The following is a 20,097-nucleotide window of genomic DNA, read 5'->3' as shown; positions in this document are numbered from 1 at the left end:
GATGTAGAATAAAATTCACTCTCACAGAATCTGTTTGAAATAAATAAACACAATTGTTTTTTTTCAACTCGCATTTCTTGATGCATGCGTAGATGATGTGGCTTTGTGTTGCAGAAAATCACAATACAGACTGTTTTCTCAGAATGTACCACCCACCTCCCCCAACCACCCCTGTAATGTGGGGGTCACCTGTATCTTCCTCTTTCTTTTGACTAACGTACTAAAGAGTAAATTCAACGTAATTCTGTGTTACGCATTTACTGCGGCAAACAAATGTATAAGGTATGATGTAATAGAAATGGAGTATCAAGATGCTTAGTAGGGTGCCTTGGACGTTAAAAAATTCAGAACCACATTAGCTGAATGTGAATGGTGTTAAATCAATTCAATGCAATTATGGATCACAGCATGAAATTTGCAATAATTGCCTCATTTACCAATACCATTGAGAGAGGGCATGACGTGACTCGTGACAAAGAGGAAAACGTCATATTGATGCAGTTGGGAATGGGAAAAGATGATCGATGCTGATGGTTTTCCACAGAATGATATAATTCAGAAGGGGCTATTTGGAAAATAGAGCTATCTAATCATTTCCACTCTTTGCCTACTGACCTTTCCCCTTCAAATCTTTACCAATTTCCTCTCAATAGTTACCTTTGAGCTTCTTTCCACCAGTTTTCAGACAGTTTACTCTAGGTTGCAATAAATTCCTGTGTAAAATTGTTTACAAGTTAATTTCAATATTCTTATTTTAATTTTAATGTATTAATATGTTTACTTAGTTTTTTTTTAAATGTAAGAAGAACAATTTGTTTTAATGTATCCTGATTGTTCCTGAATGTGAGCCTTCTGCACTGAGATAGTCCCTATGCTGTGACTTGCTGAGAGGAGGGCTCTAGCAGAAGTTTGTGTGCTGAGACAAAGTAGAACAAACTGCTTTGGAAAGTGACAGACAACCACCAATTTTGAGACATTGGAGGAACTGCCCTTATTCTTCTCTGTTAGTGTATGTTGTACACCATTGGTGTATGTTGTAGTCTATTAGTGTACATTTGGACACAGTAGTGTAGCGGTTAGCGTAAAGCTTTACAGCGCCAGCGACCTGGGTTCAAATTCCGGCCGCTTCTGTAAGGAGTTTGTATGTTCTCCCGTGTCTGTGTGCGTTTCCTCCAGGTGCTCTGGTTACTTCCCACATTCCAAAGGCGTACGGGTTAGGAAGTTGTGGGCGTGCTATGTTGGCACGGGAAGCGTGGCGACACTTGCGGGCTGCCCCCCAGAACACTCTACGCAAAAGATGCATTTCACTGTGTGTTTCGATGTACATGCGACTAATAAAGAAATCTTATCTTATATTTAGCTCTTGTTCTCTGATAAAAGCTGGCTAGATTCCACCAGGCCAGCACCTTCTCGTACCCCACCCCTGCTGAACAGCAAGGCTCTAGTGAGGAAGAGGAGGAAGACATTGTGTCAACATGCTTCACACTTCTATGCACAGGCTCAGATTCGATGGATTACACTATTTTTCCTTTTTATTCATCTATACCCTCCTCCAGCTGAGATTAGTAAGCCTCCTCCACCCTCTCTCAGCCAGCATCATCTCCATTTGTGTTATCCAGTCTCTCTTGGTCTCCACCCTATCACAGACCTTCCTCCTTCTCTGCAACATGTTTGATTTCTAACTTTTCACAGTTCTGGTATAAGGTCAATAACTGAAAATATTCACTGTTTCTCTTTCTACAGATGCTGCCTGACCTGCACAGTATTTCCAACAGTCTGTTTTAATTTCAGATTTTCAGCAAATGTAATGTTTTTGTTCTTCAGTCTGTTCTGTTTTGAGCAGCATTCAGTCAGCTGAGTGCATTCAGTCTTTACATTGAGGCCTTCACTCAGGCAGCTGAATGTTTGGCTATTGGTTTTCTTTCTGATGTGAACTGCATTCGTGGAGGCAAATGCTTTGTTATCATTCTTTTTGATGTAAGCACAATTCATGGAAGTAGGTGCAGTGCTTTAGTCTGCATCTTCGATGTTCACTCTTGATTTTTATTTGTAGTGTAATTCAGATATGAACCTCTTTCATAGGAGGGATAATCCATGATTCTCAAATCAGCTCCCCGCGCTGCATGAGGTTCATATCTGCAAGGCACCAAGGATTGACTGAAGTTGAAGAAATCTTGTAAGCTCCCAAGAAATAGGGTACTGATTGTGAAGACCTATATCATAGCCACAGAAGAACTGCACATTTAGAAAGGGGTAACCATTACAACTCACGTAGGGCTCTGGGTTCACATGCAACTCAGGAACTCCACGGACATTTAGAAAGGAGCCCATAATACTGACAGTCGCTGCTCAGGAATATGATGATTCCTTCTCCTTCAATAGAAGCAAGAGTGACAGATGCAACAGTCAGCTCAAGTCTATGAAATATAAAACAGATCAGTGGTCAACACCTGGAATGATCCAAAGATTGGCAAAACAATGAACCTCCCTCAACAGTACGGCCATAAGTGCACTGCTGGAGCTGTTTCCGGAATATAAGCTAGCTCTGTTATTATGAACAGAAAACCCTGGACTTGGGAGATGCAGTTGGACTGTGGCTCCTTGTGCACTCATGGCACAAGGTGTCTTTGAGTAAGATTCTGTCTTATCTTCCTGTTGAGAGCGTCTAATAAGATTCCAATGCTTTAGGGCCTCTGGTTGTAGAGGTTACCCAGATGGACCACCACTAAAGCCCTTACAGCAAAAGATATGAGATGAAAAAAGTTGTTTTGAGCTCACCAGCTCAATAAAATTCTATTATTACTAGATTATTGTTCATCCAAGGTGCTACATATGGCGACATTAACAAGGGGACATTATTTACTTTGAGTGATCTATACAGCATCTTAACCAGAAAGATGTGATATCATACACGGTTCAAAAACTGTTGCACTGTGATTGATATCATCAGTCCACATTCTGTTTCCTCCATGCCCTAATGTGTCCACATGTGAAATTGTTGCTAATAATTTCATATGCTGCACAAAAGTGTGCTTTTTTATGCTATGCCTGAGTTAAGAGAGAGGCTTTCAACTACATGGTGCTTGAGAAGCAGGTGTTGAGGATATACTGTCTGAGCTTATTGCTGAACACCTTGTTAGATATTTGCAGTGCAGAACTTTGAGCAGCAGAGGGAGGAATTTCTCCATCATTAATAACCTATCCCCCACCTGCTCCACAAATCTTAGAACTAGTGATTGTTTCAAAAGTTGGCCAATATGAATAAGTGGCTCAACTGTACATCCTTCTCTGGATGAGTAAATATTCCAGAAATTGAATTAAACATAAGTAGTGCTTGCTCAACTATAACACAAAGTAAATCAGATTTTGTAAAAGTCATTCATCACACTATGAGGAACGAACATTTTGGAATACTCTCAAAATCTCTGGAATACTTTTCAAAAGTGAAGTACTTATGCTTGCTTATTTTTCATGCAACAATTTTCTGACATTTGACTGAACTATCTAGATGGGGAAAAGGACTCTCATTTTCTGCTTGCACCAAGGTATCACAAGGCTGACAAAGTATCTCCATTGACTGGAGTAGGGGTCTGATTCAAACCAAACATTAGCATCTGCAACAAGAACACTGCATTCACATGTGTTAGAATGGTTGCTACACAGAACAAAATTCATATCTACAAATGTAATAAATTAAGGAGCTCTAGGATAATCATAGCAATTGAGAAAATATGATGGTCTACAGGTCCAGTTAGTGGAGAGTTTTCTCCTATTTTCCACTGACTTCAATTTTACCAGGTCCTTGATGCCACACTAGGTCAAATACTGCATTGATATCAAGGGCAGGTACTCATACTGTGGAACTTTAGATATACTCGAAAAGAAGTTAGAATTTAGTTCTTAATTAATAAGGTCTGAAACTGAGTCGCCCTTGGAAAATCAAAGCTGAGCATCAGTGATCAATTGACAGGTTCTTGAATTGATATCACTATTATTGATTTACTGTCAATGACATCTATCACTTTGCTGGTAGCACAGTCACTGGTCAGATTGGAATTTTCCTACATAGCACAACAGCTTGGATTGAGCAACTTCTTCTGGAGTATATCTAAAGTTCCACAGTTCTTGCTAGATTCATGGTCTTTATTGTATCCAATACTATCATTTTCTGATACTAAATAGACAATGTAAATGGCTGAAGTCAAAGAACTGGAGTACAGGATAGGTTTCAACTCAATGCTTCTGCCTGAAATTGGCTGCAGACACTGCAGCTGTGGTGCCTGTACTTGCTGTTATTGGAATGAGGATGTTCGTGGAGCCTCCATCTTCCCTCATTAGTTGTTTCATTGTTCACCATCTTTCATAACTAGATATAGCAAGGCAGTAGAGCATTGATGTGCCCTGTTATGGATCACTTAGTTCTGCTTCCACTGCTTAGTATATATGTAGCTTTGCATTGTAACTTCACCTCATTTCTATGTACTTCTGATCCAATTCCTGGTGTGAACTTTTGCATTTCTCATTAACCATAGGACCATACAGCACAAAACAGGCCCTTCGGCCCACCATGTTGTGCCGACCATCGACCCACCCTCACACTATCTAACCCTTTCCTCCCTCATATCCGTCTATCTCACATTCCTCCATGTGCCTATCCAACAAACTCTTGAACCTGTCCAACGTATCTGCCTCCACCACCACCCCAGGTAGTGCATTCCACGCACCAACCACTCTCTGGGTGAAAAACCTCCCCCTGACATCTCGCTGAACCTCCCACCCATAACCTTAAAGCCATGCCCTCTTGTCTTGAGCATTGGTGCCTTGGGAAGGAGGCGCTGATTGTCTACTCTATCTATTCCTCTCAATATTTTATATACCTCTATCATGTCTCCTCTCATCCTCCTCCTTTCCAGTGAATAAAGCCCTAGCACCTTCAGTCTCTCCTCATATTCCATACACTCTAATCCAGGGAGCATCCTGGTAAATCTCCTCTGCACCCTCTCCAACACCTCCACATCTTTCCTATAATGAGGCGACCAGAAATGAACACAGTACTCTAAGTGTGGTCTAACTAGAGTTTCGTTAAGCTGCATCATCACTTCGCGGCTCTTAAACTCAATCCCATGATTTATGAAAGCTAACATCCCATAAGCCTTCTTAACTGCTCTATCCACCTGTGAGGCAACTTTCAGTGAACGAATGATAATCTTAGAGTGAGGAATATCCCATGCAATGAAGTTATAAAAGGTGATGCAGTACCATTATACCACTAGTAATGACTCACACTGCCTCGTGGATATACAGGTTTGATATTCTACATATGTTCTGAATCTATGCCACTAAGTTCAGTGGCTGTGTCAGACAATAACAATAGAGGATGTCCTTAATATTAAGATTGGACTTTTTCTCTATGAAGACTACGATTGTCACTTCTACTATAGCTATTACGAATAGATCTATATTTAACAGTTAGAATTGAAGATATTGTGTTCCTTTTCCCTCTTGGGTCAGTTCTTTAGTCACAAGTTTTTTGTTTCCTAAGAGATTTACAATTTAAAGCTTTTTTGGGTTATTTTAACAACAAAATGAATGCAACTAGTTAACGCTACTGCTCACCTCCTGAAAATAGCAACTAGATAGGAGAAATAATAGAGACTTAAGAGCACATCATTGGACATTTTCTATAGAGAACTGAAACAAAAAAATTGGAGACAGCACAAACACATTTGATTTTGAATGCTTGAACTTTGTGGAAATTTATTAGCATTATTCTGGACTTAAACCCAGTTTGCCTAGAATAAGAGGGGTAGTACAGCACACAGTACACCAGTCAAATGTATTATAATGATTGTTGTTAACAGCAATAATCTATGGTGAGGTCCTGACGCTCAATTAGCATTAACTTTCAATGATGCCTGTACTTGGATTGTGTCCTCCAGGTTGTGGAATATTTTGCAAAAAAAAGTGTATTGTAGAATTACCTGAATGTGCAAAATGGGAGCTAGTTTTTGAGATGAACAAATTAGGCAAAGCTAGTCAATGACTAAGTATGATTACCCATGTGCTAAATATTTCACAAACACAGAAGATGCTCCTTTAAGATCTCTGGTAATATTTTATGCCGACCTCCTCTTATATACGTGATATGTGTTAATGTAGTTCCAGACTTATTGCTATCCTTTTAAGAGACTCTTTAAAAACTCCCTCATCAACTAAGTTCTTGGTCATCTAACTTAAAATCTTCAACAAGGCTTACTTCACTTTAATTTGATAATTCTTTATGAAGTACTTTGGAAAGTTTTTACCAAATTAAAGGCATTCTAAAAATTGTCACAGTTTGATAATGCTTGGAATGCTCCCAACAGGGTAGGAAGATAAGCCATTTCTGACTAGGATTTGACAGGTTAAGAGTGAAATCAAATAACAGCAGTTTCACTAATCTGGACAGTAGAAGCGAGAAGTTGAAGGATAATTTGGTTTATCACATGGAAGGCTATAGGTGAGGGCGAGAAGGTATACAGGCCCTCCCCAGGTTACAGCATGGTTCCATTCCTGTGAACCGTCCATAACCCAAACTGTTCACAAGTTGGAAAAACGGCCACAAACCAAGTTCCCAGGCAGCAGACAGTGCCTGCATCCCCGCAACAGCCAGCAGATCCATCCTGCTGGTCTCCCAAACACTCATTCATATGTATGGGCTGTACATAAATTGGGTGCTTGTAACCCAGCAAAGATCTGTAATGAATTTGAATCACAATTACAAATGACGTTTTTTAATTGTGTTTATGGTTGGTTTACTACTGTGACAGGAGCAGAAGACTGTAGGAGAGATTCAAACACAAAGTTGTGGGCAAGGCAGACACTAGTTTGGGAGGTGACAACACATTGGAATCATTGGAATCCTTTGGTGAGGAAAGGGAGTATTAAGGACAATAATTTGCAAAGTCAGTGAGTTGAGATCGAGTTTATGGAGAGTACTTACAGGTATCTTGAGGGGGGAAATTGACAGTATCTGAGGAAAGGGATATGTTTACAATAGCAGTTAGCATAGGGCCAGAAAGGGATGTGGAATTTACATTCACTTAATGGGACCAAGGTAAAGGGAGGGAGGGTTGTGGCCTCAGATTAAATTGTTTTACAGTGAGTATGAATGGAGATAGGAGAGAAGCTCCCTCTCTGGATGTGAATGTGGATGCATAAAGGGAAATTTTGCTTAATGGCAAGGCGAGGTAGAGAAAGTAGCAGAGGGAACAAAAGATACATACAGAGCAGTTATTTTGCTGTCCTAGTATTCCAGAATAATGGACCAGAGATATTTTAAATTCCATCATCGCCGTAGAATTTAAATTAGTTAATTAAATCTGGGGGAAAAAAGGTAATTGCGGTAATAGTGATTCTGAACGTCATACAAATCCATCTGTTTTACTAATATCCATATGGGTGGAAATTCTACCACAATTTAACTTATGTTTGATTCCAGATTCAGTACAATATAGTTGACTTTTATTTCCTCTCTGGAATAGCAAAACATTATTACATATAAAACCAGACAGACCTTCATGCATTGATCTAGGCACCAGATTTGTTAAAAATGAAGGCACAGTGCACCACTTTACCTGCAAAACTGGGGAGAGTTGCCCCACAGAGTAGGCAAGCAACATCGATAAGCAACCTTCATAATCATGCCCTTCTCTCAATACACCACAGTCCTTGTGAAACAAATATCCATCGGATGAAAAGCTCCATGATATTGCATGGTGGGTCTGAACATCTCCACCCATAGTACTTACCCAACAGCACATAGACCCACCAGTGGTGGTGACAGAGTGGTATGTGTGGTCCTTGGAGTTTTCATTATGGGCTATAGATCCCAAGGCATTTCTACCATCTGATACCTTTTCTCAGCTGATGAACTGGTCACAGAGTCATGGAGTCATAGTGCACAGAAACATGCTCTTTGGCCCACATGTCCATGTTGGCATTAAATCCTGATCTATACTAATCCCATTTTCCTGCACAGTCTATAACCTTCTATGCCTTCTATGTAAATGTTGTGAGAGTAACTGTCTGCACCATGCATGCAGATAATGAGTTACAGACTTCAACCACGTTGCGTGAAAAAAATGTTCACATCCCCTCTCATTCTCCTACCCTTACATTAAACCTATGCTTTCTGCTAAGGGGAAACATTTCTCATGATCTACCCTATCAATGCCCTTTGATACATGTATCAGACACTCACTCAACCCCACCCTTTTCCAATCTCAGGAAAACAAACCCAGCCTGTGTAAACCCAGCCTTAGCTCCAAGCCAGGCAATATGCTGGTGGATCTTGTCTGCACCCACTGCAATGCAGCCACATCCTTCTTATGGCATTCCTCCATGTTTAAAATAAATTTAAAGAAGCACTGAAGGCAATGAGAGTATGTAAGTAATTTTGATGATGTTTTTTAATGTAAATCATCAGGAGCCCCCAGTGACTGAGCTGGCTGAGACTTGAAGAATTCAGTTACCAGACTAGACTCTCAACTGGTCAAAATAAAACCAATATTGGTGGGGGAAGGGGGTGGGGAAGGGTGGAGGTAGTGCATGGGAGAAATCTACCGTACTCGATCTTGTTCTTACCTACGTACTTATTGCAGAAGCATCTGTCCATGATGGACCATCACAAAAACCTATTTGAGGAAATCCTCCAATGTGCTGTATGGCACAACGATTGCAATATATGGGAAAGATTCAGAACAGATCTAGCAGCTTAAAATTGGGCATCTATGAGGCCCTGTGGACTATCAACATCGGAAGTGGATTCCATCAACATGTAACATCACAGGCCTCCATGATCCTCATTGTACTATTACCATCAAGCCAGAGACCAACATGAGGAGAGTGGAAGACTATCAGAGGAAACAATAAAAGTATATTATAAAGAAATGAGGTACCAGTCTTGTAAACCTACAACTCAACACATGCACTGGGCAGTGCTAGCAGGAGGTGAATTCAAAGCCAAGTGATCCCATTGCTCTGTGGGGCTACTACATCTGTTCACTAAATATGGAACAATATTAAACAATAGGAGGAGGAGATGGTTCTGAGAATACCCCAATCCTTAGTGATGTTGGAGCCTGGCACATGAATGCAAAAGGCAAGGCTGAAGTGTTTGCAACTGCCGTCACCGAGAAGTGCTGAATGGATGATTCATCCTAGTCTTCTCACAAGACTCCCACTGCACAGAAGCCAATCTTCAGCCAAATTAGTTCACTCCATATGGTGTCATGATATGGTTGACTGGACTAGATGCAACAAAAGTGAGTTAAATGACTTGTGCTGCTGAACCAACTGCACTTATTGCCATTCCAGTATCCCTACAACTGTAAGATTTGACAATTTTAAATTGTGTATTTCTTTCAAGATTTTTCTCAAGAGACTTGTTCATGACTTAAACAAACCACAATGGCTAGAAGATATATTGGTTATAATCACAATAGATATATTAAGTAAGTAGCATCCAGTACAAAGAAGAAATACTTAACAAAGACAATAGTCACAATGTGTTCACAAAATCTTGAAGGCTCACCCTCTGTGTGACCACAACATGGTCTCCCCCCGACCCCACCCCCTCTACTATCTTGGTGTCCAATGGTTTGCAGGTTCTCCAGGTCGTGTTTGCTTTCTCTCTTTCTCTGATCTCATACTTAGTACACTGTTTCTCTTTGATTTTTGTAGTGAACAATCAATTTCCTATCTGACTCTCAGTCTTGAAAATTACACTTCATGTTTTATTCATTACTAGCCCCATTTCTTCCTTTGCAAATTGTTATCATTCTTGTTTGCTTTCTGGCAGACTGAGCTATTTCTTGAATGGGACCCTCACACTTGCTATCTAAAATTCTTACACAGATATCAACAGCTTTTGTAACAATGACCCTTTGAATGTTTCAGCCCTTTTTTTTCTTTTCCTCTCCCTTGCACCTAATTTACTAGTTACATGAAGCAGACTTCATTAGCATGTTCATTGTAGTTTTAACATACTTATTCTGTTCCAGGACATCTACTTGTGGGACAGGAGGGTGGACACTTGCCTGGTCAGGTGGGACTTGGAAAACAGATGATATTGCGCTTGGATATGCTCTCCAAAATGGGCTTTGGGGAGAGAATCAGTTATTTGCTCCAAATGCTCTTACATAGTCATCAGTATTGCAGTCCAAATCAATGGGTAAAAACAGATAGCTTCGCCATCAGGTCTAGAGTAATACAGTATTGCGCACTCTCCCATCTTGTTCGTATGTTGTTGAATCCAATGAGGAAGGATGTGAGCATAAGAGGGGTGACGATGCCAGGTATTGGGGTCACTGAGATCAAAGCCTCCCTGTACGTGGATGACATCACCATCTTCTGCTTGCATCTGTGACCAGTTTGAGCTGGCCTCAGGTCAGAGTCGACTGCAGGAAGTGCGAGGCCACTCTTTGGCAACTGGCCTGACCAGTCCACCATCTCTTTCATCTCAACTCTGACTACCTGAAGGTGAAGGTTCTGAGAATTCCTGATGGCCGCCTTTGTGTGTGGCTGCAACAAGCTGTGCGTAGAACCAAAGTATGCAAGCACCACGTGTTGCTATGTGCTGAAGTTCTACTTGTCCCTGGTGTTGCAAAGGATGGCTCCGGCTTAGTTGCTGAGCAATGTCCCATTCAGTTCGACCTTGCTGCACTACCTGGCTGTCGCGGAAGAGTTCCTTCAGGAAAATACCTTTGACTACAAATCCATCATGTAGTGATTAGCAGGGAACATCCTGCAGGCCTTACAGGAGAAGGATATAATGGATCCTGTGGGGTGGTTTCCGGAACAGACTGTCAAACTCATTTGACAAAATGCTTGTTGTCAGAATTCATCAACAAACACCAAGACCTCACTTGGCTGGTAGTGAGAGGGACCTTCCCCATCAGATCTTTCCTACACAGTCAGCTTCTCACCTGCAGAGCATGCTGTCCTCGAGATGGCTGTGATGAAGATGAGATGACAACCCACCTCTTTGTGGACAGCAGATTTGCAGAGAAGGTTTGGAAAGGGATGCAAGGGTCCTTGTCAAGGTTCATCTTGAGCTGGGGCATAGTAAGGGACACTCTGATCTGGGGACTGTGCCTAGGGACCAACGCCGAGACAAATATCAAGTACTGCTGGATGATCATAAACTCTGTGAAAGATGTACTTTGGTCTGCCCAAAACTTATACAGTACAAAAAGATGTCTGTAAGGGAATGCTGCTGGCTGGACATTCAAGGCTGCAGGAGTATATACTAAGGGATGCAATGAAGCTTTGTGCAGATAATGCAAGGCTTTGTGGGGAAGGACTGCAGTCTAAGGTCCTACCACCACTAGACATTGAGGGGTTAAACTCTGCGTAAAAGCCTCCCACATCTCCTTGGAGGCCACATGAGTGGCAATGATGACTTGTACATGGAATGTGCTAACACTACCAATGTACATACCTGATTAACACTATGAATGTATTGACTGAATGATGCTATGAATGCAAAGAAAACCATGCACTGTTTTTCTATTGTGAAATACATCTTTTTTTGCGTAGTGATTTTGGGGGGGCAGCCCGCAAGTATCGCCACGCTTCCGGCGCCAACATAGCATGTCCATATTTTCCTAACCTGTACGTCTTTGGAATGTGGGAGGAAACCGGAGCACCCGGAGGAAACCCACGCAGACACAGGGAGAACGTACAAACTCCTTACAGACAGTGGCCGGATTTGAACCCGGGTCTCTGGCGCTGTAAACCATTATGCTAACCACTGTGCTACCGTGCCGTTGTTTTTCTATTGTATATATATATATATATTTTTATGAACAAAAACTTTATGCTTGAAATATCAAAAATACTTGTTCTGTTCCATGCTATCTGTTTGCTTCCAACATAAAACCTGTCTGAATCAGCACATTATCTTCACAGCATTCAAGTTTTACATATAATTCTGTTTCTGCATATTCTTGGCATTTGGTATCTTTTTCTAAAACTTAACAGACCATCATGTTTTGCTTCTTGACCTGATGTTAATAGTTACAGTGTTTACTTTCATCTTTACACTGTTCCATTTCAGCAATGATAATAAAACAGAAGCTCAACGGAAACACTTCATATTACATTATTTAAACATAATTTGCTTAAACTAGTCCTTATAAAATACAGATTTCTAACTGACAAATTAGAAAATTGACCATGTTTTTCTTATCCAAAAGATGACAAATCTATTTTGACTGTTTTCTGGTTACAATTATCAGCAAAATGAGATGGAAGGTGTTGTCAGCAATGATACCCAACAATGCACTTTGCAATAACCATTCCAATGATGTGGGGTTTGCATTGCAATGGAAGTGCTTCACTGCAGATCTCATTGCTGCCTTGCCTGAAATACAAACAAAACAGTTGAATTCCAAAGATGAGGTGAGTATTTGACTGACTGTAGCAGCAAGGAACCCTAATGAAATAGAAATTAGTGGGAACTTCATTAGCTGGAGGCATAACTAGCACAATGCAAGACACTTGAAAGTGTAAAAGGCTGATCCTGCCATCTACAAGACATATCATTGGAGCCCCTTGGCAGTGAGCTAAACTCAGACATGTTCAGTTGCTTCATGAAAGGCATTCCACCATCATTAGGTGGGGTTACATGTTCAGTACCATTCACAACTCTTCAGATAACAGACAACTTTCAGGCTTGGGCTGATAGGTGACATGTAACATTCATACCACGCAAGTGCCATATGTTGACATTCTCCAACAAGAGAGAATCTCACCACCTCCACTTGACTTTGAATGCTATTATCAATCCCCCACCAACAACATCCTGGCAAACACCACTGACTGGAAACTTAACTAGATCAGTCATAAAAATACCGTGTCTATAGGAATTGGTCAGAAAAAGGCTATTCGACAGTGTATGACTTTCCTCCTGACTCCCCAAAGCATTTTCAGCACGTACAAAGCACAAGTGATGAAATATTCTCCAGTTCCAAGAACACTTGCATAGCTCAGCACATTCCAGGGCAAAATAGCTCATTTCTTAAGCTCCTCCAGCTTTAAACCTCTGACTCTCTCCACCATGTGCACATTGTGGCTGCAATGTCTATATCCACATTATGTATCAACTCACCCATAGTTCCCTGCCACCTATTAGGACATGGCACCCAGGCACATGTCAACGCTACAGGAGGTGATCGTGTCAAACACCACCAGACACCATCCTGACAGAAATAAAATATCATGCCTCCATCATTTCTGGGTTAGAATCCTCAAACCTGCTACTGGGTGTACCTGCATAAGGAATGTAGTGGTTCAAGGTGGTGGCTCTTTGCCACTTTCTCAAGGACAACCACGAATGGGCAATAAATACTGGAACTGCCAACAACGCCCAAAATTCAAGAATGTAAAAATCTTACACTGAATGACAGAGAGGCCCATGTGCTGCTCTGACATTATCAGATATGAGGAAAGTCAGGCGAGGGAAAGGAGTTTAAGGAAATATTTGGTTCAAGATAATTCTAACATTGGCAGAGGAGAATGAGATTGGCAGCACTTGACATAGTTCAGCCAGATCAAAAGATGAATTAAATCAAAAGGGCACGGAATTACCTCTCTAAGCTTCTGCAATGAGAAAATGAACACAGGAACAACTAGGATAAGATAAATAATGATTTGATGAGCATAAGAGCATCAAAATGGGAAAATATAGCTGCAGAAGTAGTGAATGGAGAGCCAAAAGCTAAACAATTGTTAACTTGTCTCCCAATTGGAACATATATGCTCTCTGGTCTGAGCTCACAGATTGTAAAAATGTTACAAGTCCTCAGGGCATTAATCTAATATTGATATTAAGTACTGTGATCTGGTTCTTGGGATTTTAAAAGCAAATAAATCATTTCATAGTTCACAAAAACAGAGAGAAAATATCTTGTCCAGTTTGGAAGATAAAAGCTAAAATGAATGTGCCAGGGGGCAATGCAAGAGCTATTTTTGGAGTTGAGTCCCTTGATAAATATTTCTTCAATCCTAGTCATCTTTGGCCAAGTTTATAATTTATACATTTTCATTTTTGATTTTATTTCTCCAAAAAGAAACATATGTTCTTCTTTGTAATCCCTGTGCTTTGCATATTCAGACTACTACGTAGAAAATTCCATCACCCATTTTAAAGCCTCACTTTAAAGAAAACTTTCATCTTTTTTTTCTCCACTATCCATAGAAATTTTATATATATTTGTCACTCACCTTCTCATTCCGTTTCTTCTCATTCCGTTTCCTGACAATTTTCTGTCTCCTTCCATATTTCAACTTCAGGCCTCAGAATTTACTGACCTTCTTATCGATATCTTTGGTTGCAATTATAATTGCTGGAATGAGAATTAATTTTAATAATTATTTTGATATAGATAAAAACATTTAATAAAATGATAAATCATTTTTCTAAAAGACGTCTACAAAATTTACAAAGGCACCTTATCAATAATTTCTACATGTTAGAGTAATTTGTTGAATTTACGTATAACCAAGGGTCCATTCATGCACATTGCACATTCTTAATGTCAGTTTGAATGTCAGGTTAAAGAGTAATCTGATGTGGATGCTAATACATCCCACTATCTGTTACTAAAGAAATAAAATAACTTAAATGCATAAAGCACATTTAACCTCTCAGAATGTTCCAAAGCATTTTCCAGCCAATTAATGACACATGAAAAGTCCCCACTGTTGCAACGTTAGCTGAAGTGGCAGTTAATGAACATGACAATGGAATGAAGCACAAAATAATTGGATAGACATACTTTGGCGATGGGAAATTCATGTTAAACCAGCATGGTACAATTGGCCTTCTCCAGCTCTAGACAAGACCTTCCAGCAGCAAAATAATATCAAGCAAGAGGCTCAGCAATGTGCACAATTTTTTAAAAAAGGTCTTTCCTCTTCTAGCTTTGTTTGGTAAATTGGTTAACTATTGTCACATACACCAAGGTACCGTGGAAAACTTTGTTTTGCACGCCATCCATGAAGAGGTGTAGGATTAATAAACTATAACTGTACTCATAAGACAAATGAGAATTATGGCTGCTCGAAATACTGATTTAAAAAGTGTCCTTCAGGCCAGAACAGCCACACCACTGCTTTCCTGGGCTGGGTGCTGTGTGGTAATTACTGTCTGGAACTTAATTGGATTCCCATTATGTTTGACTATGGAGATGATGGACAATCTTAACGGGAAATGGGAAGGCTGTCTCAAACAATGAAGGTGATACCTGCCTTTGTCTCACCCGATTGCAAAACGATGAGCTGAACCTGGGGAGTGAGACTGCTCTTTGTCCATCTGCAGTAGCCCTTTGTCCGTTTCCTGCTCAACCAAGAACTCCGGCACCTGACTCATTAAAGTGTGTGTGACAATGTTTGTATAAATTACTGTCTGCCCCCTGTACCTCGGAGAACCCCGCCGCGGACACTGCCTGAGAGTCAAGAGGTTTCTCCCTAGCGAGATATTGCTAAATAAACGCGTTTGAATTAACCTGTGGCACTGTGTGATTTACAGCAGACGGAAGTGGGACTTCAAAATCAGGTTAACATTCATACAGATCATTTCATTACATCAGTGCATTGAGGTAGTACAAAGGGAAAACACTAACAGAATACAGAATAAGGTGTTACAGTTACAGAGAAAGTGCAGGCAGGCAATAAGGTGCAAGGCCATAACGAGGTAGATTGTGAGGTCAAGAGTCCATCTAATCATACAAGAGGACTGTTCAATGGTCTTATAACAGTGGGATAGAAGCTATCAAACCTGGTGGTTATGTGCTTTTAGGCTTTTGTATCTTCTGCCCGATGAGAGAGGAGAGAGAATGTCCGGGGTGAATGGGGTCTTTGATTAGGTTGGCTGCTTTACCGAGGCAGCGAGAAATGGAGACAGAGTCCACAGAGGGGAGGCTGATATCCATGATGTGCTGAGCTGTGTCCACAACTCTCTGCAGTTTCTTACAATCCCGGGCAGAGCAGTTGCCGTACCAAGCCGTGATGCATTTGGATAGGATGCTTTCTATGGTGCATCTATAAAAATTGGTGAGGGTCAAAGAGGACATGCCAAATTTCTTTAGTCTCCTGAGGAAGTAGAGGCACTGGTGAGCTTTCTTGACCATGGCATCTATGTGGTTGGACCAGGACAGGCTATTGATGATGTTCACTCCTAGGAACTTGAAGCTCCCAACCCTCTCGACCTCAGCACCATTGATGTAAACAGGAGCGTGTGCGCTGCCCCCCTTCCTGAAGTCAATGACCAGCTCTTTTGCTGACATTGAGAGAAAGGTTGTTGTCATGACACCATGTCACTAGGCTCTCTATCTCCTTCGACTTATCGTCATTTGAGATTCAGCCCACCATAGGGTGGTGGGTGTCATCTGCAATCTTGTAGATGGAGTTAGAGCAGAATCTGGCCATGCAGTAACGAGTGTATAGAGAGTAGAGTAGGCACTGAGGACACAGTCTTGTGGGGCACCAGTGTTGAGAATTGTGGCAGAGGTATTGCTGCCTATCCTTACTGATTGCAGTCCGTTGGTCAGGAAGTCAAGGATTCAGTTGCAAAGGGATGTGTTTGGAGATGAGCTGACTTGGAACTATCGTATTGAAGGAAGAGCTGTAGTCAATAAATAGTAGTCTAACATAGCTGCCTTTACTGTCCAGATGCTCCAGAGATGAGGGTAGGACCAGGGAAATGATGTCTGCCGTGGAGCTGTTTCTGCAGTAGGTGTATTGCAGTGAGTCGAGGTTGTCTGGGAGGCTGATGTGTGCCATGACCAGCCTCTTGAACCACTTCATCATTGTGGATGTCAGAACTAACTGGTACTACTCATTTAAGGCACGTTACCTTATTTTTCTTCAGCACCAGGATGATATTGGTCTCCTTCAAGCAGTTCGGATCCTCAGATTGAAGTAGGGAAAGGTTGAAAATGTCTGCAAATACCCCCACCAACTGATTTGTGCAGGATCTGAGGACACGGCTGTGGACTCCATCCATGCCAGATGCTTTCCAGATTGCAAATTGCAGAAGGAGGGAGTTAAAGATGTAGCAGAGCAAGAGAACTCAAGTCTGAAGTGAGGATAAGGGCCGTACCTGGGTAATGAATGGGTTCTGTTAATCAGTTTTATTTTGTCCAAAAATCACTCAATATGGTAACCAATACCTCCACAAGGATTGTAATGAATAGCATCAATAACACATAAAACTGATTAAAACAAAAACAATGACTAAAAGTAGAGAGGAAACTAGTTCTGCTGTTGGTAGGAATGAAGCTATGTACGTGCATTGCACTTTTGAATTTAATATTATTATGGGAGCTCCTTCATAAGTAGGGGGGGGGGGTGTCCACAAGCTCAGGCGACCTCAACCTGGGGACAGCCTGTGGTTAGAAGCTTCAGCACAGCTGGAAAGATGCATCAATGGAAGGAGGCATCCAAGGAAGGTAATGGGGATGGTAACAGCATTGATGAGTGGGCACCATGGCGGAAGGGAATATCAGTGGAACAGCATATCGTTAGAAGGATGCAACTGTGAAAAGGCATGTCTTCGGTTGGTGACTCCGGGGAATGGAGAATTGATGGGTTAATTAGTCAAAGGGAGTCACATTAGCAGGCAGAAGCATCAGAATCATAGCAGTTGTGCAGCAGTGACAGGAAGCCTCAAATGACAACAATACCTGGATAAGGGGGCATTGATCAAGAGCAACACTGATCAAGAGCAACACATTGATCAAGAGCAACACTGCTGCAAGCCAGCACTGAACATAGGGAAACATTTAATGTCGGGAGCATCAAAAGCATAGGAAGCTACCTAAAAGGCGGTCTTTCTGCAGGATGACGGGCAGCTCGGACTCCACTAACCAAGTATGCAGATCTAAACTCTCCAGTTGTGGCTGCACTGTTTGCGAGTGTCAAATGCTCAATCTGTGTAAATAACATTAAAGCTTGCGGTGCGAAACTGCATGCGAGCATCAAGCCCGGAGAATCCAGTTGAATTCATGGACGTGTGGTTCACTTGCAAAAAGGGCCTTAGCATGTTCAGCAAATTTTGGATTAAAAAAGACATTTTTAAGCATGTCGTTCTGTGTAGTACAACTTTACCCTAATTTTTCAGGAAGTTTAAATGGCGGCCAGACCAGGGTCATAATATCTTCAAATGTTATGAAATCCTTCGCATAATTTTGCACAGCCACAGATAACCTCAGTTTTAACTTCTCTAACTAACAATGCAACATTATCTCAATATGATTAAAAGCAAAAGCCAAGTCTGGGCATTTCATGCTTTGTAGTCTGACGTCTATGGTGACCTTGGGCATGCATGGACTGCAGAGTGTAAATTCAACAACGTGCAGAAATCATTGACAAAGTACCTCTGCAACACTTCATAGAAAAGTATTTTGCCGGTTTCCCTCAAGTATCTTGCAATACTTTGGGGAAAGTGACTGCATTATCATTCCAACGGTTACCACTGCGCGGATGAAATATTATAGCAGAACTGTTGCTTCACCCTCCGCAGAGGCTGGCTGACCTGCTGATTATTTCCATGGTTTTCTGGGTTTTTTGGGTACTTCCAAGGCCGGGCGTGGACGATGCACTTGCAACAAACAGACCAACTACACTCCCACGACACCTCCCAACCCCTGAGGTAACGGCGGCCCCTGGGCACATACTGGCCCTGTCCAACCATCACCCCCGCCCCGGGCAAACACTGCCCCCGTCCCACCCACGGGCAAACACTGCCCCTGTCTCCCCCCCTCGGGAAAACATTGCCCCACTCTCCCCCCCCCAACAAACACTGCCCATGTCTCCCCCCCCACCCCCGGGCAAACACTGCCCCTGTCTCCCCCCCCCCCGGGCAAACATTGCCCCAGTCTCCGCCCCCCAACAAACACTGCCCGTGTCTCCCCCCCCGGGCAGACGCTGCCCCTGTCTCCCCCCCCGGGCAGACGCTGCCCCCTGTTCCCCCCCCCCCCGGGCAGACGCTGCCCCCTGTTCCCCCCCCCGGGCAGACGCTGCCCCCTGTTCCCCCCCCCCCGGGCAGACGCTGCCCCCTGTTTCGCCCCCCCCCCCGGGCAGACGCTGCCCCCTGTTTCGCCCCCCCCCGGGAAGACGCTGCCCCCTGTTTCGCCCCCCCCCGGGCAGACGCGGCCCCCTGTCCCCCCCCCCCCGGGCAGACGCTGCCCCCTGTCCCCCCCCGGGCAGACGCTGCCCCCTGTCCCCCCCCGGGCAGACGCTGCCCCCTGTCCCCCCCCCCCCCGGGCAGACGCTGCCCCCTGTCCCCCCCCCCCCCCGGGCAGACGCTGCCCCCTGTCCCCCCCCCCCCCCGGGCAGACGCTGCCCCCTGTCCCCCCCCGGGCAGACGCTGCCCCCTGTCCCCCTGTCCCCCCCCCCCCGGGCAGACGCTGCCCCCTGTCCCCCCCCCCCCCCCCGGGCAGACGCTGCCCCCTGTCCCCCCCCCCCCCCCCGGGCAGACGCTGCCCCCTGTCCCCCCCCCCCCGGGCAGACGCTGCCCCCTGTCCCCCCCCGGGCAGACGCTGCCCCCTGTCCCCCCCCCCCGGGCAGACGCTGCCCCCTGTCCCCCCCCCCCCCCCGGGCAGACGCTGCCCCCTGTCCCCCCCCCCCCCCCGGGCAGACGCTGCCCCCTGTCCCCCCCCCCCCCCGGGCAGACGCTGCCCCCTGTCCCCCCCCCCCCCCCCCCGGGCAGACGCTGCCCCCTGTCCCCCCCCCCCCCCGGGCAGACGCTGCCCCCTGTCCCCCCCCCCCCCCCGGGCAGACGCTGCCCCTGTCCCTCCCCCCCCCCCCCGGGCAGACGCTGCCCCCTGTCCCCCCCCCCCCCCCCGGGCAGACGCTGCCCCCTGTCCCCCCCCCCCGGGCAGACGCTGCCCCCTGTCCCCCCCCCCCCCCCCGGGCAGACGCTGCCCCCTGTCCCCCCCCCCGGGCAGACGCTGCCCCCTGTCCAGGAGGCGACGGCGGCGGCGACGTTGGGAGACGTGCGCGCCCCCGACGTGCGCCCTCCGCCCGCTGGATCTGTCGGGAGCGCGCCCG

The 20,097-nt window shown here is 44.0% G+C and overlaps 1 long non-coding RNA gene across 1 annotated transcript in view; it reads right to left on the bottom strand.

Annotated features, from left to right (window-relative positions):
* LOC127578656 (uncharacterized) overlaps positions 1 to 18,697 on the bottom strand; it is a 70,302-nt gene extending 51,605 nt beyond the window's left edge. Inside the window, exons 1-2 of the long non-coding RNA XR_007957551.1 lie at positions 18,581 to 18,697; positions 14,269 to 14,390 (exon numbers count right to left, since the gene is read on the bottom strand). This is a non-coding gene — a long non-coding RNA (uncharacterized LOC127578656). The remainder of the gene's footprint in view (positions 1 to 14,268; positions 14,391 to 18,580) is intronic.
* Between the last annotated feature and the right edge of the window lie 1,400 nt (positions 18,698 to 20,097).

The sequence above is a fragment of the Pristis pectinata genome, chromosome 15, assembly GCF_009764475.1.
Source record: "Pristis pectinata isolate sPriPec2 chromosome 15, sPriPec2.1.pri, whole genome shotgun sequence".
Classification (NCBI taxonomy): Eukaryota; Metazoa; Chordata; class Chondrichthyes; order Rhinopristiformes; family Pristidae; genus Pristis; species Pristis pectinata.
This window is presented reverse-complemented; position numbering and strand designations above follow the sequence as displayed.